Source organism: Gallinula chloropus, assembly GCF_964237585.1.
Source record: "Gallinula chloropus genome assembly, contig: HAP1_SCAFFOLD_311, whole genome shotgun sequence".
In the NCBI taxonomy this organism is placed as follows: domain Eukaryota; kingdom Metazoa; phylum Chordata; class Aves; order Gruiformes; family Rallidae; genus Gallinula; species Gallinula chloropus.
The window spans coordinates 42718-60508 of NW_028168221.1; the positions used below are offsets into that span (position 1 = coordinate 42718).

The 17791-nt window shown below is 54.8% G+C and overlaps 2 long non-coding RNA genes across 2 annotated transcripts; both read right to left on the bottom strand.

Annotated features, from left to right (window-relative positions):
* Window positions 1–3519: 3519 nt before the first annotated feature.
* On the bottom strand, window positions 3520–6737 carry LOC311204692. The gene is made up of 3 exons (XR_014618096.1): window positions 5442–6737; window positions 4574–4670; window positions 3520–3721 (listed from the first exon to the last, which is right to left on the bottom strand). It is a non-coding gene; the product is annotated as an uncharacterized lncRNA (long non-coding RNA).
* Window positions 6738–11289: 4552 nt separating this feature from the next.
* LOC311204690 lies at window positions 11290–13797 on the bottom strand. The gene is made up of 3 exons (XR_014618093.1): window positions 13211–13797; window positions 12343–12439; window positions 11290–11491 (listed from the first exon to the last, which is right to left on the bottom strand). It is a non-coding gene; the product is annotated as an uncharacterized lncRNA (long non-coding RNA).
* Between the last annotated feature and the right edge of the window lie 3994 nt (window positions 13798–17791).

The following is a 17791-nucleotide window of genomic DNA, read 5'->3' on the forward strand; positions in this document are numbered from 1 at the left end:
GAAAGGGAGAGAAGAAAAGGGAGCAGGACAGTAGAATAGAGAAGTACAGGCAAGGGGAAAAAAAAAAAAAAAATCAGAGGAGTAGTAAGAAAGGGCAGGGGTCAGTGGAGGGCTGGGAAGGACCAAGACTCACAAGAAGGACAACAGGTTCTGGATGGGTAACCACCCAACTCTTAAACTTTTGGGGACTTAATGGGTACAAGGTATCCAAGAAGAAAGCTCAAATAGCAAGCCAAACAGTAATGTCTCCAATGGGCTTGGACATTTCACAAGGGCAACAAAGGCTGACAAGGAAACAAAAGGCAGAGCAGAACCTGTGCTCCATTTTCATTTACCATAAAAAATTATAGAAACCCCGCGAGCCACGGAACCCCCAAAAACCCAATTAAAACCACAAAAGAAACCCAAACCAGAAAACCAACAAAAGACCAGAGCAAAATAACCACCGAGCCGAAGAAACCAGCAAACCCGGAAACCCCAGACACCACAAGAACCCCCGATAACCACTGAACGCCACAGCAGCCACAAGAGAAGCCCTAAGCCCTCCTCTGCCAAAACAGCCCCGCGAGACAGAAAACCCACAAGCCGCAACTAGAGAGAGACACAGACCCACGCAAACCCCCAAATCCCCCCAAACCTGCCAGCCCCGCGGCCCGGACACGCTCAGACTGACCGGAAGAGTCCAGTCGCGCCCCGCCCCGCCGGCCCCTTCGGTGCCCCGTGTCTCCCGTGCCGGCTGCTCGGGGAACGGGAGCTCTGGCCCGGCCGCACCCCCAAGCCCCCGCCGCGACCCCCTCCGCGCACTGCCCGCGCGGCGCGGAGCCCCCCCTCCCGGCCCAGACACCCCGCCGGACGCCGCGGAGACACGTCCCGGCACGGACCGGCGCCGGCAGAAGGCCGGCCGCGGCTGGGGGGGGGGGGTGTGGAAGGCGCGGCGCCTCGCCGCCCGCGCGCCCCGCACCGACCCCCGGCCCGCCGCGACCACTCGCGCCGCGACCCGCCGACCGCCCGGCCCCGGCCGACCCCGCGACGGGCGGCGGAACCGGAGCCTCACCGGGAGGGAGCGCCGGCATCCCGACGGGCCCCCTCATCGCCCCGGAAAGCACGGGCAGGCTCCTCGTGGCAGCTCCGCGGTTATACTGCCCGGAAAGGAGCGGGGCATGCCGGGATATACTGCCCCGGAAAGGAGCGGGGCATGCCGGGATATACTCCCCCGCAAGGGAGCGGGGCATGCCGGGATACATTCCAGTGCGGCTCCGGCGGAAAAATGGCCGCCGGAGGACTTCCGGGCATGGCGGCGCCCATCTCCGTACGGCTCCGGCGGTTAAATGGCGACCGAGGGGCTTACGGGCATGGCGGCGCCCATCTCCGTGCGGCTCCGGCGGAAAAATGGCCGCCGGGGGGCTTCCGGGCATGGCGGCGCCCATCTCCGTACGGCTTCGGCGGTTAAAAGGCGGCCGGGGGGCTTCCGGGCATGGCGGCGCCCATCTCCGTGCGGTTACGGCGGAAAAATGGCCGCCGGGGGGCTTCCGGGCATGGCGGCGCCCATCTCCGTACGGCTTCGGCGGTTAAAAGGCGGCCGGGGGGCTTCCGGGCATGGCGGCGCCCATCTCCGTGCGGCTACGGCGGAAAAATGGCCGCCGGGGGGCTTCCGGGCATGGCGGCGCCCATCTCCGTGCGGCTCCGGCGGTTAAAAGGCGGCCGGGGAGCTTCCGAGCATGGCGGCGCCCATCTCCGTGCGGCTCCGACGGAAAAATGGCCGCCGGGGGGCTTCCGGGCCCCCGTTTGGGGGCGCGAGCTTGGGGGGGGCTACACAGCACAGCTGCCCCGTTCGGGAAGCTAAGCAGGGACCAGTTCGGTCAGCGCTCGGATGGGCGACCTCACCCCGTGTTCGAATCCCCGCACATGACAGTGACCCCCCCCCCCCCCGCGCGCCCCCTCCCAAAATCTGCCCCCCCGAGGGAGTCCCATCGCCTTCGGGGGTTCCCCGGACCTGACAGTGCCCCGGCCGACCCCGCGACGGGCGAAGGAAACCCCGCCTCACCGGGAGGGAACTTTCGGAACGCTGCGGCTACCGTGCGCTGCGCCACCCGGGCGCAGTACCGCTGCGTGTCCGCAAGGCGGCAGCACCGAGTGATCCCGCGAGGGGGGGGGGCGGGGGGGGGTACCGGCGCCTCTCCGGGAGGGAGCGTCCGGTGACCTCACAGCTTCCCCGTCGGGGAAGCTAAGCAGGTACCAGCTCGGTCAGCGCCCGGATGGGCGACCTCACCCCGTCTTCGAATCCCCGCACATGACAGTGACCCCCCCCCCCCGCGCGCCCCCTCCCAAAATCTGCCCCCCCGAGGGAGTCCCATCGCCTTCGGGGGTTCCCCGGACCTGACAGTGCCCCGGCCGACCCCGCGACGGGCGGCGGAACCCCCCCCTCACCGGGAGGGAGCGGCCGCCCCGCAATGGCGGCGTCCCTCGTTAAAGCGCCCTGCCGCTCGCGCTGCGCCGCCCGGCCGCAGTCCGCACGCAGCGGGCTCTGCGCGCACCCGCGCAGGAACGCGGCGAGTGTGCACGGAGGCAGCAGAACGCAGCGGCTTCCGGGCGCTGCGCCACCCGGGCGCAGTACCGCTGCGTGTCCGCAAGGCGGCAGCACCGAGGACCCCCGTGTTCGAATCCCCGCTCGGGCCTTTCCGCCAGTGCTCGTATCTCTCCGCCTCTGCTCGTATCTCTCCGCCTCTGCTCGTATCTCTCCGCCTCTGCTCGTATCTCTCCGCCTCCGCTCGTATCTCTCCGCCTCTGCTCGGCCCTTTTCGGCTCCCCCTGCCCCACTAATTACCCGTCTGCCGCTGACCTGCGCTCATTAACAACCCCCCATCTCCTCCAGCGAATTCAACCCCCCTCCCAACCCTACTGCGACCCCTCTGAGAGCCCTCGAACCCCAACATGGCCCCTGACCCCCTAGAAGACCCCCGAAGGAACCCCCAACACCCCAAAAATAGACCCTAGAGAGACCCCCCCAGAACCCCTCAGAGACACGCCCCCCCCAAAGAGCCCCCCCACGATCCCCTAAAAAGGCCCTTAGGGCCCCCCAACTCCCCAAAGCCCACAAAGAGCCCCCCCAAAAAACCCAGACCCCCCAAACAGACCCCATAAAGAACCCTAACCACCCCCCAAAAAACCTGAGACTCCTTAAAGACGCCCCCAAGCCCCTCACATCCCCCCCAAAATGAGACCCCATAAAGATCCCCTCAAAGAACCCCACACCCCCCCCTTAGAGAACCCCCCCCAAAAGCCCTAGACCCCACCAAAAAGAGACCCTGTAAAGACCCCATAGTCCCCCAAAAAGAGCCAACCGCCCTGACTCAGCTGCTGCCAGCCCCATCGATGGAAAGATGCCACAACAACAGTGGCCTTGGCCACGCTTTCTTGGAAACAACTGGTTCCCTCATCACCTCTGAATAATAAAAATTCTAAGGCATTTTACAACAATGTCCAATACAACAGTAAACTGCTGCCAAGTATAACCCAGAAAATTGTTAGCCGATTCTCCTCTGTCGAAACCGTTGCCAGCTTTGGGCTGAGATGCCTCCAAGGTTTGGTCACCTTCGTCTTCAGCCAACATTGCCAAGTCTCTTGGCTGTTCTTCTGGATCCCCTGGAAGAAGACTGGTGACTGCCTGGAGAAGTGACTCAATCTGCTCTTCTGTTAGTCTTTCCTCACTTTCTTCCACCATCTGCAGGTCAAAAACCAATACATTGTTATTCAATCCATACTTCCTTCCTCAGCTCCAAACAGGAAGACTCGGCCCCAGTAAATACTGCTTTCAATGGATGCAAGACGTAGCCTGAACTCATCACAAAAGCATTTTACAAAGTGGAACTCTTGTAATATTGATAACAACACAAAACAAAAAAGCTCCCTTGTTAGCCACGACAGCTGGCATGCCACAGTGAGACCCTGCTTCTGTTACAAGGAGAACACCACGCTCAGAACAGGCTTTCCTCCTAAAGCCTCTCAGCCTAAGAAAAACCAAACCAAAATACCCAAAGAATTCCCACAAACTAGAAACCCCCACAAAGCCCAAAAACCAAAGAAGCCACAAACCCCCATTAAAGACACACACAAACCCCAGACCCCACAAGAAAAGCTGCGGGAACTCAAAACACCACAGAAGCCCCTAGCCCTCCCCCAAGCCCGCAACCCACAGAACCCCAAAGCCTTCAAAAGGCAGAGAACCAAACCCCCCCCTTAGAACCCCAGTTAAAAAAAACAAACCAACAGAAAAACCTCACAAGCCCACACTAACCCCACAAATCCCAGAGCCTGTAAAAAAACCAACCCACCCAACCCCTATAGCCACAAAAACCAGGAAAAAAAAAAAAAAAAAATCAGTAAAACTACAAACACCTTACCAACCTCCTTGGCTCATTTTCCGAGAGGAGCCTGCACCAGCAGACAGACTAACACATTTTAATCCTAAACTTGGTTCTCTGCGTTCTTTCTCTGCCCCTTCTCTACATCCTTTTCTTTCAACTTCCTCTTCCTACCCACAAGGCTGTCTAAACCAATGGATAGAAACACTAACCCAGGTAACAGCACATCCAGTTCAGATAAAGGCAATGAAATCACCAGCGCCAATACTACGACCTTCTTACAGGTACCACAAGCTCCCAAGAACTCACCTGTAACAGGAAAAGAGGAGAAACCATAGAGACCTTAAATGCAATACGCCAAAACCCGAAAGAGACTTATTCTTGTATATTGAATGTTAAAATCACATGCATAATTACTGAATTCTTTACAGCTGAAAAAATATTTTTAGAAGACGACCCTGACAGTCTACCTGCAACTGCTGCAAGATGTCTATAATAAACCCCCACAATTTTCTGTAATTAAAAACAAACAAACAAACAAAAAAAAAAACCAGGAAAGAATGCAATCAATCATCCAGGTAATTCTGAGTTAACTGATGCCCTGAATGGGACAAGTCGAACCCAAGCTAACACCAGCCAGTTTACTGCAATGCTTGTCTAGCATACACATATATAAATCAAAATGACATGTGGCTAGAGGCCAGGTGCAAAAAGAATAAGACATTTGCACACCACAGCAGACAACCTGCCGAGGGCCACGATATGATATGCTGCAGCAGAGTCTTGTGGCTGTTCGCTCAAACACGCTGGTGGAATAGTCTGCATAACCGGCCCTGGGCACGATTTACATGGGGTTTTCTAAGCTATGCCTGATGTGGCTAAGGGATTTTTACTGGGCAATCCTGGTTTAAGACCAGTCTCGGCTCCTAAGGAATGCCAGCCAACAAAGATGTTTTCAGCCGTTAACAAGAGGAACAGAAATCCAACGACGAGCTGCTGCTTTTAAAACGTGGAGTCATCATTGTGACAAATGGCACCACACAGATCTCTGTTAACACATTTGTAGACAAAGTGGAAGACCTGGGGTTGGGGACAGCTGTGCAACTCAGCCTTCATTTCCCGAGGGCAGGTATGCTCCGTCAGCTGCTGCCAGGTGTCATCGACAACAAGGAACGGGCTGCACTCTGCCGGCTTGTCCACCTCGAACTTCTCAGCGCAGAGCTGGCGAACATCTTCGGTGGTTATAGACAGTCTCACCAGGAAAGATCTTTCCTGTACATCCACAGTACACTCCCTGGAACGCAACATGAAGGTGGTTCTGTAGAATGAGAAAACACACATCAGCAACTCAAAAACCCCAACAGCTGAAGCGTCAGCAACAAACCTGTCCCCACACTGAGACTCACCCCCGCGATTCCCACGCCCGACAGCCACCTCGCCAACTGCAATACTGGTGGCAAAACTGTGGCAAGCGGAACAGAAATTCCTAAGCCAACACCCTCCTTTCCTCATATTACACTCTAACCCTGCAATTACAGCCAAACAGGACTTGTCCTGCCGAGCAAAACCAGGAAACAAAATGCAGTGAGGCTAAGCAATGTCTGAGGCAGCAGGGTCGAGAGATGGTGCTGCTGCACTACTGCCACAAAACAGGCACCTCCTATGGCCGTGTCAGTCAGAAGGAATAAGAAAAAAGCCTCTGCCAGTGGCAGCAAACGGTGCTGATCCCCAAGTTACTGCGTGATAAGCCATCTGCATTCTTATGCTGCAGCACGCAAAGTGTTTTAGGGTGCTTCAGTCCAGTCAGGACACTTTCATTGCATTAAACCGGTGACAATCTGGGGTCCGAGCCCGATTTAACCGGCTTTCCCATGACAGCTATTTTTCTTTTTTACAGTAAGGCTTAGAGGGAAGCAGAAAGAAAGCTTCCTCGGCAACATTAGGCTAAACCCTAATGGCAAAAGCCTCGTGGCAAAAGCTGGACCTTTTTTCTGTGTTGAAACTGACATGTTCTTACAACTCCGATAACACGGAAAAAGTCTAAGTGCACCCTACAAGGAAATGCAGTTCTACCTTTCAGAAAGCATTTAAAGAGGAAAAAAAACCAAGCAACAACTGGGGGAAAAGCAACCACAAACATCTTTTGAACACATGAACAAAGCAAGCTGCTGTAGTGTGCTTTTTTTTAAAAAAAAAGACATTAACTGTGGTTACAGACTGAAAAAGATACAATTAAAGGAAGTGGAAAAATGGCACAGTGAGAAAGACCTGTTTATCAACTCAGCGGGTGCCAATGTCTGTATGCTAAACCAATCAGGCACGCTAAATCACAATGGCAAAGATGTACATTGCACAAAAGCAAGCCAGCAAAAGCTACCATTGAGAAGGTGGTTCTACCACTTAAGTTCCAAGAAGCACTCTTATCTTTAACAAAGTATTTTTACAGCTTGCAAACTGAAACACTGAAGCTTTGCAGCAGCATTTAAACGAGGTCAGGACTGACCCTGACGAAACAGGGCCTATCCGTTTCTGTTACCGGGGTGAAGCAATTATGAAAAATCAGCCCTAGAGGAGGAAAATCAAGCTGCAGTTTTAGTTCCTAATGTATGTAACACACAGATGTTTTTAAAAGCACGCGCTTTAGACAGACGGGACTGCTTCGAGAAGAGGCTGAAGCTCCCACAAGCACTCCTAACATATACTAAGTATCAAAGTTATTTATGGAGCGGCAGAAAATTGTACTCAATCATCCTCACAATATGGCATGTTTTGCCTTTTCATCCTAGAGACGGAGGGAGGATGAAGGCCTTCCGGGGTCCGACAGCTGATAAAACTGCAGGAGCCCATCACAAGTGTAGCTACCACATTGTTAAGTCACGATGACTCCCCCTGCTCGATCGAAAATATCTCACCTCATAAGGCAGAGTCCATCAGTAGATTCCCAGGTCACACAGGCCTGCACTCTGCGAGCTGAGCCTTGGGCTGTGTGCAAGGATGGGGGAGGACAGAGGGACCCATGGCTGGGGGTCTTACCCATGTGAGGAGGTCAAGTGGTGCAAGGTGAAGACACTACTCCAACAATGTCATCAAAATCTGCGCTGTGAAGAAGAACCCACCTTCCCTAGTCCTTTGCTTCATTTTAAGAAAAATAAACGAATGCCAGGTTACCTTCTCCATGCAGAAAACACAGATCCATCGATTCCACCACGTACTCAACTTCAGTATCCAGCTCCAGCATGTCACACCTACTCACCCAGTGTGATAACACAGTCAAGAAGTCATCATTTTCATTCAGCCTCCCTGAGACAAAGGGAATAGAGACAGTCAGAGACAAACTGCGCTTTCCTTACCAGCCTCACCGTTTGAAAGGAAAGTGTTGCTTCGCTGCCTTCGCTGAGAAGTACATCTGTATTACTCTAGATCCTCCTGTAACCAGTGCGCAGCAAAGTGGGTGTCACCTGACACTGGCTGGACAGGACGCCAATGCCAGCTTCGTCCCATACTCTCTAGCGAGCGCAAATCTGACGATGCACACTTTGAGGCGTGCTCTCCTCAGGCAGCAACTCTGTCTTCTACAGGATCTGCTGGAGATGCCCCTCGTTTCATGAACTGCTGCCAACAGCACCTGCATTTATGGAGAATAAAGCATATTCAAGGGTCAGCTTGCTGCCTGGGACAGTGAGATATAGAATGAAAAAAAAAAAAAGAACACCAGACAACAGGCTAGAGAAATTTTTGGAGAAAACAAGACAGGTGCAGATCACGACAAAGAGATGGAAAAGGAAAGTAACTGCAGTGGCCTGCAGGACAGAGATGGAAGACGAAAAAAGGAGGAAGAGAAAGCAGGAAAAAAGCACAGAGAGAAAAAGAAAAGGGAGAGGGAGATGAAGAAAGAGAAAGGGAGAGAAGAAAAGGGAGCAGGACAGTAGAATAGAGAAGTACAGGCAAGGGGAAAAAAAAAAAAAAAAAATCAGAGGAGTAGTAAGAAAGGGCAGGGGTCAGTGGAGGGCTGGGAAGGACCAAGACTCACAAGAAGGACAACAGGTTCTGGATGGGTAACCACCCAACTCTTAAACTTTTGGGGACTTAATGGGTACAAGGTATCCAAGAAGAAAGCTCAAATAGCAAGCCAAACAGTAATGTCTCCAATGGGCTTGGACATTTCACAAGGGCAACAAAGGCTGACAAGGAAACAAAAGGCAGAGCAGAACCTGTGCTCCATTTTCATTTACCATAAAAAATTATAGAAACCCTGCGAGCCACGGAACCCCCAAAAACCCAATTAAAACCACAAAAGAAACCCAAACCAGAAAACCAACAAAAGACCAGAGCAAAATAACCACCGAGCCGAAGAAACCAGCAAACCCGGAAACCCCAGACACCACAAGAACCCCCGATAACCACTGAACGCCACAGCAGCCACAAGAGAAGCCCTAAGCCCTCCTCTGCCAAAACAGCCCCGCGAGACAGAAAACCCACAAGCCGCAACTAGAGAGAGACACAGACCCACGCAAACCCCCAAATCCCCCCAAACCTGCCAGCCCCGCGGCCCGGACACGCTCAGACTGACCGGAAGAGTCCAGTCGCGCCCCGCCCCGCCGGCCCCTTCGGTGCCCCGTGTCTCCCGTGCCGGCTGCTCGGGGAACGGGAGCTCTGGCCCGGCCGCACCCCCAAGCCCCCGCCGCGACCCCCTCCGCGCACTGCCCGCGCGGCGCGGAGCCCCCCCTCCCGGCCCAGACACCCCGCCGGACGCCGCGGAGACACGTCCCGGCACGGACCGGCGCCGGCAGAAGGCCGGCCGCGGCTGGGGGGGGGGGGGTGGAAGGCGCGGCGCCTCGCCGCCCGCGCGCCCCGCACCGACCCCCGGCCCGCCGCGACCACTCGCGCCGCGACCCGCCGACCGCCCGGCCCCGGCCGACCCCGCGACGGGCGGCGGAACCGGAGCCTCACCGGGAGGGAGCGCCGGCATCCCGACGGGCCCCCTCATCGCCCCGGAAAGCACGGGCAGGCTCCTCGTGGCAGCTCCGCGGTTATACTGCCCGGAAAGGAGCGGGGCATGCCGGGATATACTCCCCCGCAAGGGAGCGGGGCATGCCGGGATACATTCCAGTGCGGCTCCGGCGGAAAAATGGCCGCCGGAGGACTTCCGGGCATGGCGGCGCCCATCTCCGTACGGCTCCGGCGGTTAAATGGCGACCGAGGGGCTTACGGGCATGGCGGCGCCCATCTCCGTGCGGCTCCGGCGGAAAAATGGCCGCCGGGGGGCTTCCGGGCATGGCGGCGCCCATCTCCGTACGGCTTCGGCGGTTAAAAGGCGGCCGGGGGGCTTCCGGGCATGGCGGCGCCCATCTCCGTGCGGCTCCGGCGGAAAAATGGCCGCCGGGGGGCTTCCGGGCATGGCGGCGCCCATCTCCGTACGGCTTCGGCGGTTAAAAGGCGGCCGGGGGGCTTCCGGGCATGGCGGCGCCCATCTCCGTGCGGCTACGGCGGAAAAATGGCCGTGGGGGGGCTTCCGGGCATGGCGGCGCCCATCTCCGTGCGGCTCCGGCGGTTAAAAGGCGGCCGGGGAGCTTCCGAGCATGGCGGCGCCCATCTCCGTGCGGCTCCGACGGAAAAATGGCCGCCGGGGGGCTTCCGGGCCCCCGTTTGGGGGCGCGAGCTTGGGGGGGGCTACACAGCACAGCTGCCCCGTTCGGGAAGCTAAGCAGGGACCAGTTCGGTCAGCGCTCGGATGGGCGACCTCACCCCGTGTTCGAATCCCCGCACATGACAGTGACCCCCCCCCCCCCGCGCGCCCCCTCCCAAAATCTGCCCCCCCGAGGGAGTCCCATCGCCTTCGGGGGTTCCCCGGACCTGACAGTGCCCCGGCCGACCCCGCGACGGGCGAAGGAAACCCCGCCTCACCGGGAGGGAACTTTCGGAACGCTGCGGCTTCCGTGCGCTGCGCCACCCGGGCGCAGTACCGCTGCGTGTCCGCAAGGCGGCAGCACCGAGGACCCCCGTGTTCGAATCCCCGCTCGGGCCTTTCCGCCAGTGCTCGTATCTCTCCGCCTCTGCTCGTATCTCTCCGCCTCTGCTCGTATCTCTCCGCCTCTGCTCGTATCTCTCCGCCTCTGCTCGTATCTCTCCGCCTCTGCTCGTATCTCTCCGCCTCCGCTCGTATCTCTCCGCCTCCGCTCGTATCTCTCCGCCTCTGCTCGGCCCTTTTCGGCTCCCCCTGCCCCACTAATTACCCGTCTGCCGCTGACCTGCGCTCATTAACAACCCCCCATCTCCTCCAGCGAATTCAACCCCCCTCCCAACCCTACTGCGACCCCTCTGAGAGCCCTCGAACCCCAACATGGCCCCTGACCCCCTAGAAGACCCCCGAAGGAACCCCCAACACCCCAAAAATAGACCCTAGAGAGACCCCCCCAGAACCCCTCAGAGACACGCCCCCCCCAAAGAGCCCCCCCACGATCCCCTAAAAAGGCCCTTAGGGCCCCCCAACTCCCCAAAGCCCACAAAGAGCCCCCCCAAAAAACCCAGACCCCCCAAACAGACCCCATAAAGAACCCTAACCACCCCCCAAAAAACCTGAGACTCCTTAAAGACGCCCCCAAGCCCCTCACATCCCCCCCAAAATGAGACCCCATAAAGATCCCCTCAAAGAACCCCACACCCCCCCCTTAGAGAACCCCCCCCAAAAGCCCTAGACCCCACCAAAAAGAGACCCTGTAAAGACCCCATAGTCCCCCAAAAAGAGCCAACCGCCCTGACTCAGCTGCTGCCAGCCCCATCGATGGAAAGATGCCACAACAACAGTGGCCTTGGCCACGCTTTCTTGGAAACAACTGGTTCCCTCATCACCTCTGAATAATAAAAATTCTAAGGCATTTTACAACAATGTCCAATACAACAGTAAACTGCTGCCAAGTATAACCCAGAAAATTGTTAGCCGATTCTCCTCTGTCGAAACCGTTGCCAGCTTTGGGCTGAGATGCCTCCAAGGTTTGGTCACCTTCGTCTTCAGCCAACATTGCCAAGTCTCTTGGCTGTTCTTCTGGATCCCCTGGAAGAAGACTGGTGACTGCCTGGAGAAGTGACTCAATCTGCTCTTCTGTTAGTCTTTCCTCACTTTCTTCCACCATCTGCAGGTCAAAAACCAATACATTGTTATTCAATCCATACTTCCTTCCTCAGCTCCAAACAGGAAGACTCGGCCCCAGTAAATACTGCTTTCAATGGATGCAAGACGTAGCCTGAACTCATCACAAAAGCATTTTACAAAGTGGAACTCTTGTAATATTGATAACAACACAAAACAAAAAAGCTCCCTTGTTAGCCACGACAGCTGGCATGCCACAGTGAGACCCTGCTTCTGTTACAAGGAGAACACCACGCTCAGAACAGGCTTTCCTCCTAAAGCCTCTCAGCCTAAGAAAAACCAAACCAAAATACCCAAAGAATTCCCACAAACTAGAAACCCCCACAAAGCCCAAAAACCAAAGAAGCCACAAACCCCCATTAAAGACACACACAAACCCCAGACCCCACAAGAAAAGCTGCGGGAACTCAAAACACCACAGAAGCCCCTAGCCCTCCCCCAAGCCCGCAACCCACAGAACCCCAAAGCCTTCAAAAGGCAGAGAACCAAACCCCCCCCTTAGAACCCCAGTTAAAAAAAACAAACCAACAGAAAAACCTCACAAGCCCACACTAACCCCACAAATCCCAGAGCCTGTAAAAAAACCAACCCACCCAACCCCTATAGCCACAAAAACCAGGAAAAAAAAAAAAAAAAATCAGTAAAACTACAAACACCTTACCAACCTCCTTGGCTCATTTTCCGAGAGGAGCCTGCACCAGCAGACAGACTAACACATTTTAATCCTAAACTTGGTTCTCTGCGTTCTTTCTCTGCCCCTTCTCTACATCCTTTTCTTTCAACTTCCTCTTCCTACCCACAAGGCTGTCTAAACCAATGGATAGAAACACTAACCCAGGTAACAGCACATCCAGTTCAGATAAAGGCAATGAAATCACCAGCGCCAATACTACGACCTTCTTACAGGTACCACAAGCTCCCAAGAACTCACCTGTAACAGGAAAAGAGGAGAAACCATAGAGACCTTAAATGCAATACGCCAAAACCCGAAAGAGACTTATTCTTGTATATTGAATGTTAAAATCACATGCATAATTACTGAATTCTTTACAGCTGAAAAAATATTTTTAGAAGACGACCCTGACAGTCTACCTGCAACTGCTGCAAGATGTCTATAATAAACCCCCACAATTTTCTGTAATTAAAAACAAACAAACAAACAAAAAAAAAAACCAGGAAAGAATGCAATCAATCATCCAGGTAATTCTGAGTTAACTGATGCCCTGAATGGGACAAGTCGAACCCAAGCTAACACCAGCCAGTTTACTGCAATGCTTGTCTAGCATACACATATATAAATCAAAATGACATGTGGCTAGAGGCCAGGTGCAAAAAGAATAAGACATTTGCACACCACAGCAGACAACCTGCCGAGGGCCACGATATGATATGCTGCAGCAGAGTCTTGTGGCTGTTCGCTCAAACACGCTGGTGGAATAGTCTGCATAACCGGCCCTGGGCACGATTTACATGGGGTTTTCTAAGCTATGCCTGATGTGGCTAAGGGATTTTTACTGGGCAATCCTGGTTTAAGACCAGTCTCGGCTCCTAAGGAATGCCAGCCAACAAAGATGTTTTCAGCCGTTAACAAGAGGAACAGAAATCCAACGACGAGCTGCTGCTTTTAAAACGTGGAGTCATCATTGTGACAAATGGCACCACACAGATCTCTGTTAACACATTTGTAGACAAAGTGGAAGACCTGGGGTTGGGGACAGCTGTGCAACTCAGCCTTCATTTCCCGAGGGCAGGTATGCTCCGTCAGCTGCTGCCAGGTGTCATCGACAACAAGGAACGGGCTGCACTCTGCCGGCTTGTCCACCTCGAACTTCTCAGCGCAGAGCTGGCGAACATCTTCGGTGGTTATAGACAGTCTCACCAGGAAAGATCTTTCCTGTACATCCACAGTACACTCCCTGGAACGCAACATGAAGGTGGTTCTGTAGAATGAGAAAACACACATCAGCAACTCAAAAACCCCAACAGCTGAAGCGTCAGCAACAAACCTGTCCCCACACTGAGACTCACCCCCGCGATTCCCACGCCCGACAGCCACCTCGCCAACTGCAATACTGGTGGCAAAACTGTGGCAAGCGGAACAGAAATTCCTAAGCCAACACCCTCCTTTCCTCATATTACACTCTAACCCTGCAATTACAGCCAAACAGGACTTGTCCTGCCGAGCAAAACCAGGAAACAAAATGCAGTGAGGCTAAGCAATGTCTGAGGCAGCAGGGTCGAGAGATGGTGCTGCTGCACTACTGCCACAAAACAGGCACCTCCTATGGCCGTGTCAGTCAGAAGGAATAAGAAAAAAGCCTCTGCCAGTGGCAGCAAACGGTGCTGATCCCCAAGTTACTGCGTGATAAGCCATCTGCATTCTTATGCTGCAGCACGCAAAGTGTTTTAGGGTGCTTCAGTCCAGTCAGGACACTTTCATTGCATTAAACCGGTGACAATCTGGGGTCCGAGCCCGATTTAACCGGCTTTCCCATGACAGCTTTTTTTCTTTTTTACAGTAAGGCTTAGAGGGAAGCAGAAAGAAAGCTTCCTCGGCAACATTAGGCTAAACCCTAATGGCAAAAGCCTCGTGGCAAAAGCTGGACCTTTTTTCTGTGTTGAAACTGACATGTTCTTACAACTCCGATAACATGGAAAAAGTCTAAGTGCACCCTACAAGGAAATGCAGTTCTACCTTTCAGAAAGCATTTAAAGAGGAAAAAAAACCAAGCAACAACTGGGGGAAAAGCAACCACAAACATCTTTTGAACACATGAACAAAGCAAGCTGCTGTAGTGTGCTTTTTTTTAAAAAAAAAGACATTAACTGTGGTTACAGACTGAAAAAGATACAATTAAAGGAAGTGGAAAAATGGCACAGTGAGAAAGACCTGTTTATCAACTCAGCGGGTGCCAATGTCTGTATGCTAAACCAATCAGGCACGCTAAATCACAATGGCAAAGATGTACATTGCACAAAAGCAAGCCAGCAAAAGCTACCATTGAGAAGGTGGTTCTACCACTTAAGTTCCAAGAAGCACTCTTATCTTTAACAAAGTATTTTTACAGCTTGCAAACTGAAACACTGAAGCTTTGCAGCAGCATTTAAACGAGGTCAGGACTGACCCTGACGAAACAGGGCCTATCCGTTTCTGTTACCGGGGTGAAGCAATTATGAAAAATCAGCCCTAGAGGAGGAAAATCAAGCTGCAGTTTTAGTTCCTAATGCATGTGACACACAGATGTTTTTAAAAGCACGCGCTTTAGACAGACGGGACTGCTTCGAGAAGAGGCTGAAGCTCCCACAAGCACTCCTAACATATACTAAGTATCAAAGTTATTTATGGAGCGGCAGAAAATTGTACTCAATCATCCTCACAATATGGCATGTTTTGCCTTTTCATCCTAGAGACGGAGGGAGGATGAAGGCCTTCCGGGGTCCGACAGCTGATAAAACTGCAGGAGCCCATCACAAGTGTAGCTACCACATTGTTAAGTCACGATGACTCCCCCTGCTCGATCGAAAATATCTCACCTCATAAGGCAGAGTCCATCAGTAGATTCCCAGGTCACACAGGCCTGCACTCTGCGAGCTGAACAGCTTTCTGTACTTCCACTTTACAGCGGAACCATGAGACTCTCTTGTTATGCTACTGATGTTGCCAACTTTAGGACCACCCTTGGATGGATTTCTACTCCAACAATGTCATCAAAATCTGCGCTGTGAAGAAGAACCCACCTTCCCTAGTCCTTTGCTTCATTTTAAGAAAAATAAACGAATGCCAGGTTACCTTCTCCATGCAGAAAACACAGATCCATCGATTCCACCACGTACTCAACTTCAGTATCCAGCTCCAGCATGTCACACCTACTCACCCAGTGTGATAACACAGTCAAGAAGTCATCATTTTCATTCAGCCTCCCTGAGACAAAGGGAATAGAGACAGTCAGAGACAAACTGCGCTTTCCTTACCAGCCTCACCGTTTGAAAGGAAAGTGTTGCTTCGCTGCCTTCGCTGAGAAGTACATCTGTATTACTCTAGATCCTCCTGTAACCAGTGCGCAGCAAAGTGGGTGTCACCTGACACTGGCTGGACAGGACGCCAATGCCAGCTTCGTCCCATACTCTCTAGCGAGCGCAAATCTGACGATGCACACTTTGAGGCGTGCTCTCCTCAGGCAGCAACTCTGTCTTCTACAGGATCTGCTGGAGATGCCCCTCGTTTCATGAACTGCTGCCAACAGCACCTGCATTTATGGAGAATAAAGCATATTCAAGGGTCAGCTTGCTGCCTGGGACAGTGAGATATAGAATGAAAAAAAAAAAAGAACACCAGACAACAGGCTAGAGAAATTTTTGGAGAAAACAAGACAGGTGCAGATCACGACAAAGAGATGGAAAAGGAAAGTAACTGCAGTGGCCTGCAGGACAGAGATGGAAGACGAAAAAAGGAGGAAGAGAAAGCAGGAAAAAAGCACAGAGAGAAAAAGAAAAGGGAGAGGGAGATGAAGAAAGAGAAAGGGAGAGAAGAAAAGGGAGCAGGACAGTAGAATAGAGAAGTACAGGCAAGGGGAAAAAAAAAAAAAAAATCAGAGGAGTAGTAAGAAAGGGCAGGGGTCAGTGGAGGGCTGGGAAGGACCAAGACTCACAAGAAGGACAACAGGTTCTGGATGGGTAACCACCCAACTCTTAAACTTTTGGGGACTTAATGGGTACAAGGTATCCAAGAAGAAAGCTCAAATAGCAAGCCAAACAGTAATGTCTCCAATGGGCTTGGACATTTCACAAGGGCAACAAAGGCTGACAAGGAAACAAAAGGCAGAGCAGAACCTGTGCTCCATTTTCATTTACCATAAAAAATTATAGAAACCCCGCGAGCCACGGAACCCCCAAAAACCCAATTAAAACCACAAAAGAAACCCAAACCAGAAAACCAACAAAAGACCAGAGCAAAATAACCACCGAGCCGAAGAAACCAGCAAACCCGGAAACCCCAGACACCACAAGAACCCCCGATAACCACTGAACGCCACAGCAGCCACAAGAGAAGCCCTAAGCCCTCCTCTGCCAAAACAGCCCCGCGAGACAGAAAACCCACAAGCCGCAACTAGAGAGAGACACAGACCCACGCAAACCCCCAAATCCCCCCAAACCTGCCAGCCCCGCGGCCCGGACACGCTCAGACTGACCGGAAGAGTCCAGTCGCGCCCCGCCCCGCCGGCCCCTTCGGTGCCCCGTGTCTCCCGTGCCGGCTGCTCGGGGAACGGGAGCTCTGGCCCGGCCGCACCCCCAAGCCCCCGCCGCGACCCCCTCCGCGCACTGCCCGCGCGGCGCGGAGCCCCCCCTCCCGGCCCAGACACCCCGCCGGACGCCGCGGAGACACGTCCCGGCACGGACCGGCGCCGGCAGAAGGCCGGCCGCGGCTGGGGGGGGGGGGTGTGGAAGGCGCGGCGCCTCGCCGCCCGCGCGCCCCGCACCGACCCCCGGCCCGCCGCGACCACTCGCGCCGCGACCCGCCGACCGCCCGGCCCCGGCCGACCCCGCGACGGGCGGCGGAACCGGAGCCTCACCGGGAGGGAGCGCCGGCATCCCGACGGGCCCCCTCATCGCCCCGGAAAGCACGGGCAGGCTCCTCGTGGCAGCTCCGCGGTTATACTGCCCGGAAAGGAGCGGGGCATGCCGGGATATACTGCCCCGGAAAGGAGCGGGGCATGCCGGGATATACTCCCCCGCAAGGGAGCGGGGCATGCCGGGATACATTCCAGTGCGGCTCCGGCGGAAAAATGGCCGCCGGAGGACTTCCGGGCATGGCGGCGCCCATCTCCGTACGGCTCCGGCGGTTAAATGGCGACCGAGGGGCTTACGGGCATGGCGGCGCCCATCTCCGTGCGGCTCCGGCGGAAAAATGGCCGCCGGGGGGCTTCCGGGCATGGCGGCGCCCATCTCCGTACGGCTTCGGCGGTTAAAAGGCGGCCGGGGGGCTTCCGGGCATGGCGGCGCCCATCTCCGTGCGGCTACGGCGGAAAAATGGCCGCCGGGGGGCTTCCGGGCATGGCGGCGCCCATCTCCGTACGGCTTCGGCGGTTAAAAGGCGGCCGGGGGGCTTCCGGGCATGGCGGCGCCCATCTCCGTGCGGCTACGGCGGAAAAATGGCCGCCGGGGGGCTTCCGGGCATGGCGGCGCCCATCTCCGTGCGGCTCCGGCGGTTAAAAGGCGGCCGGGGAGCTTCCGAGCATGGCGGCGCCCATCTCCGTGCGGCTCCGACGGAAAAATGGCCGCCGGG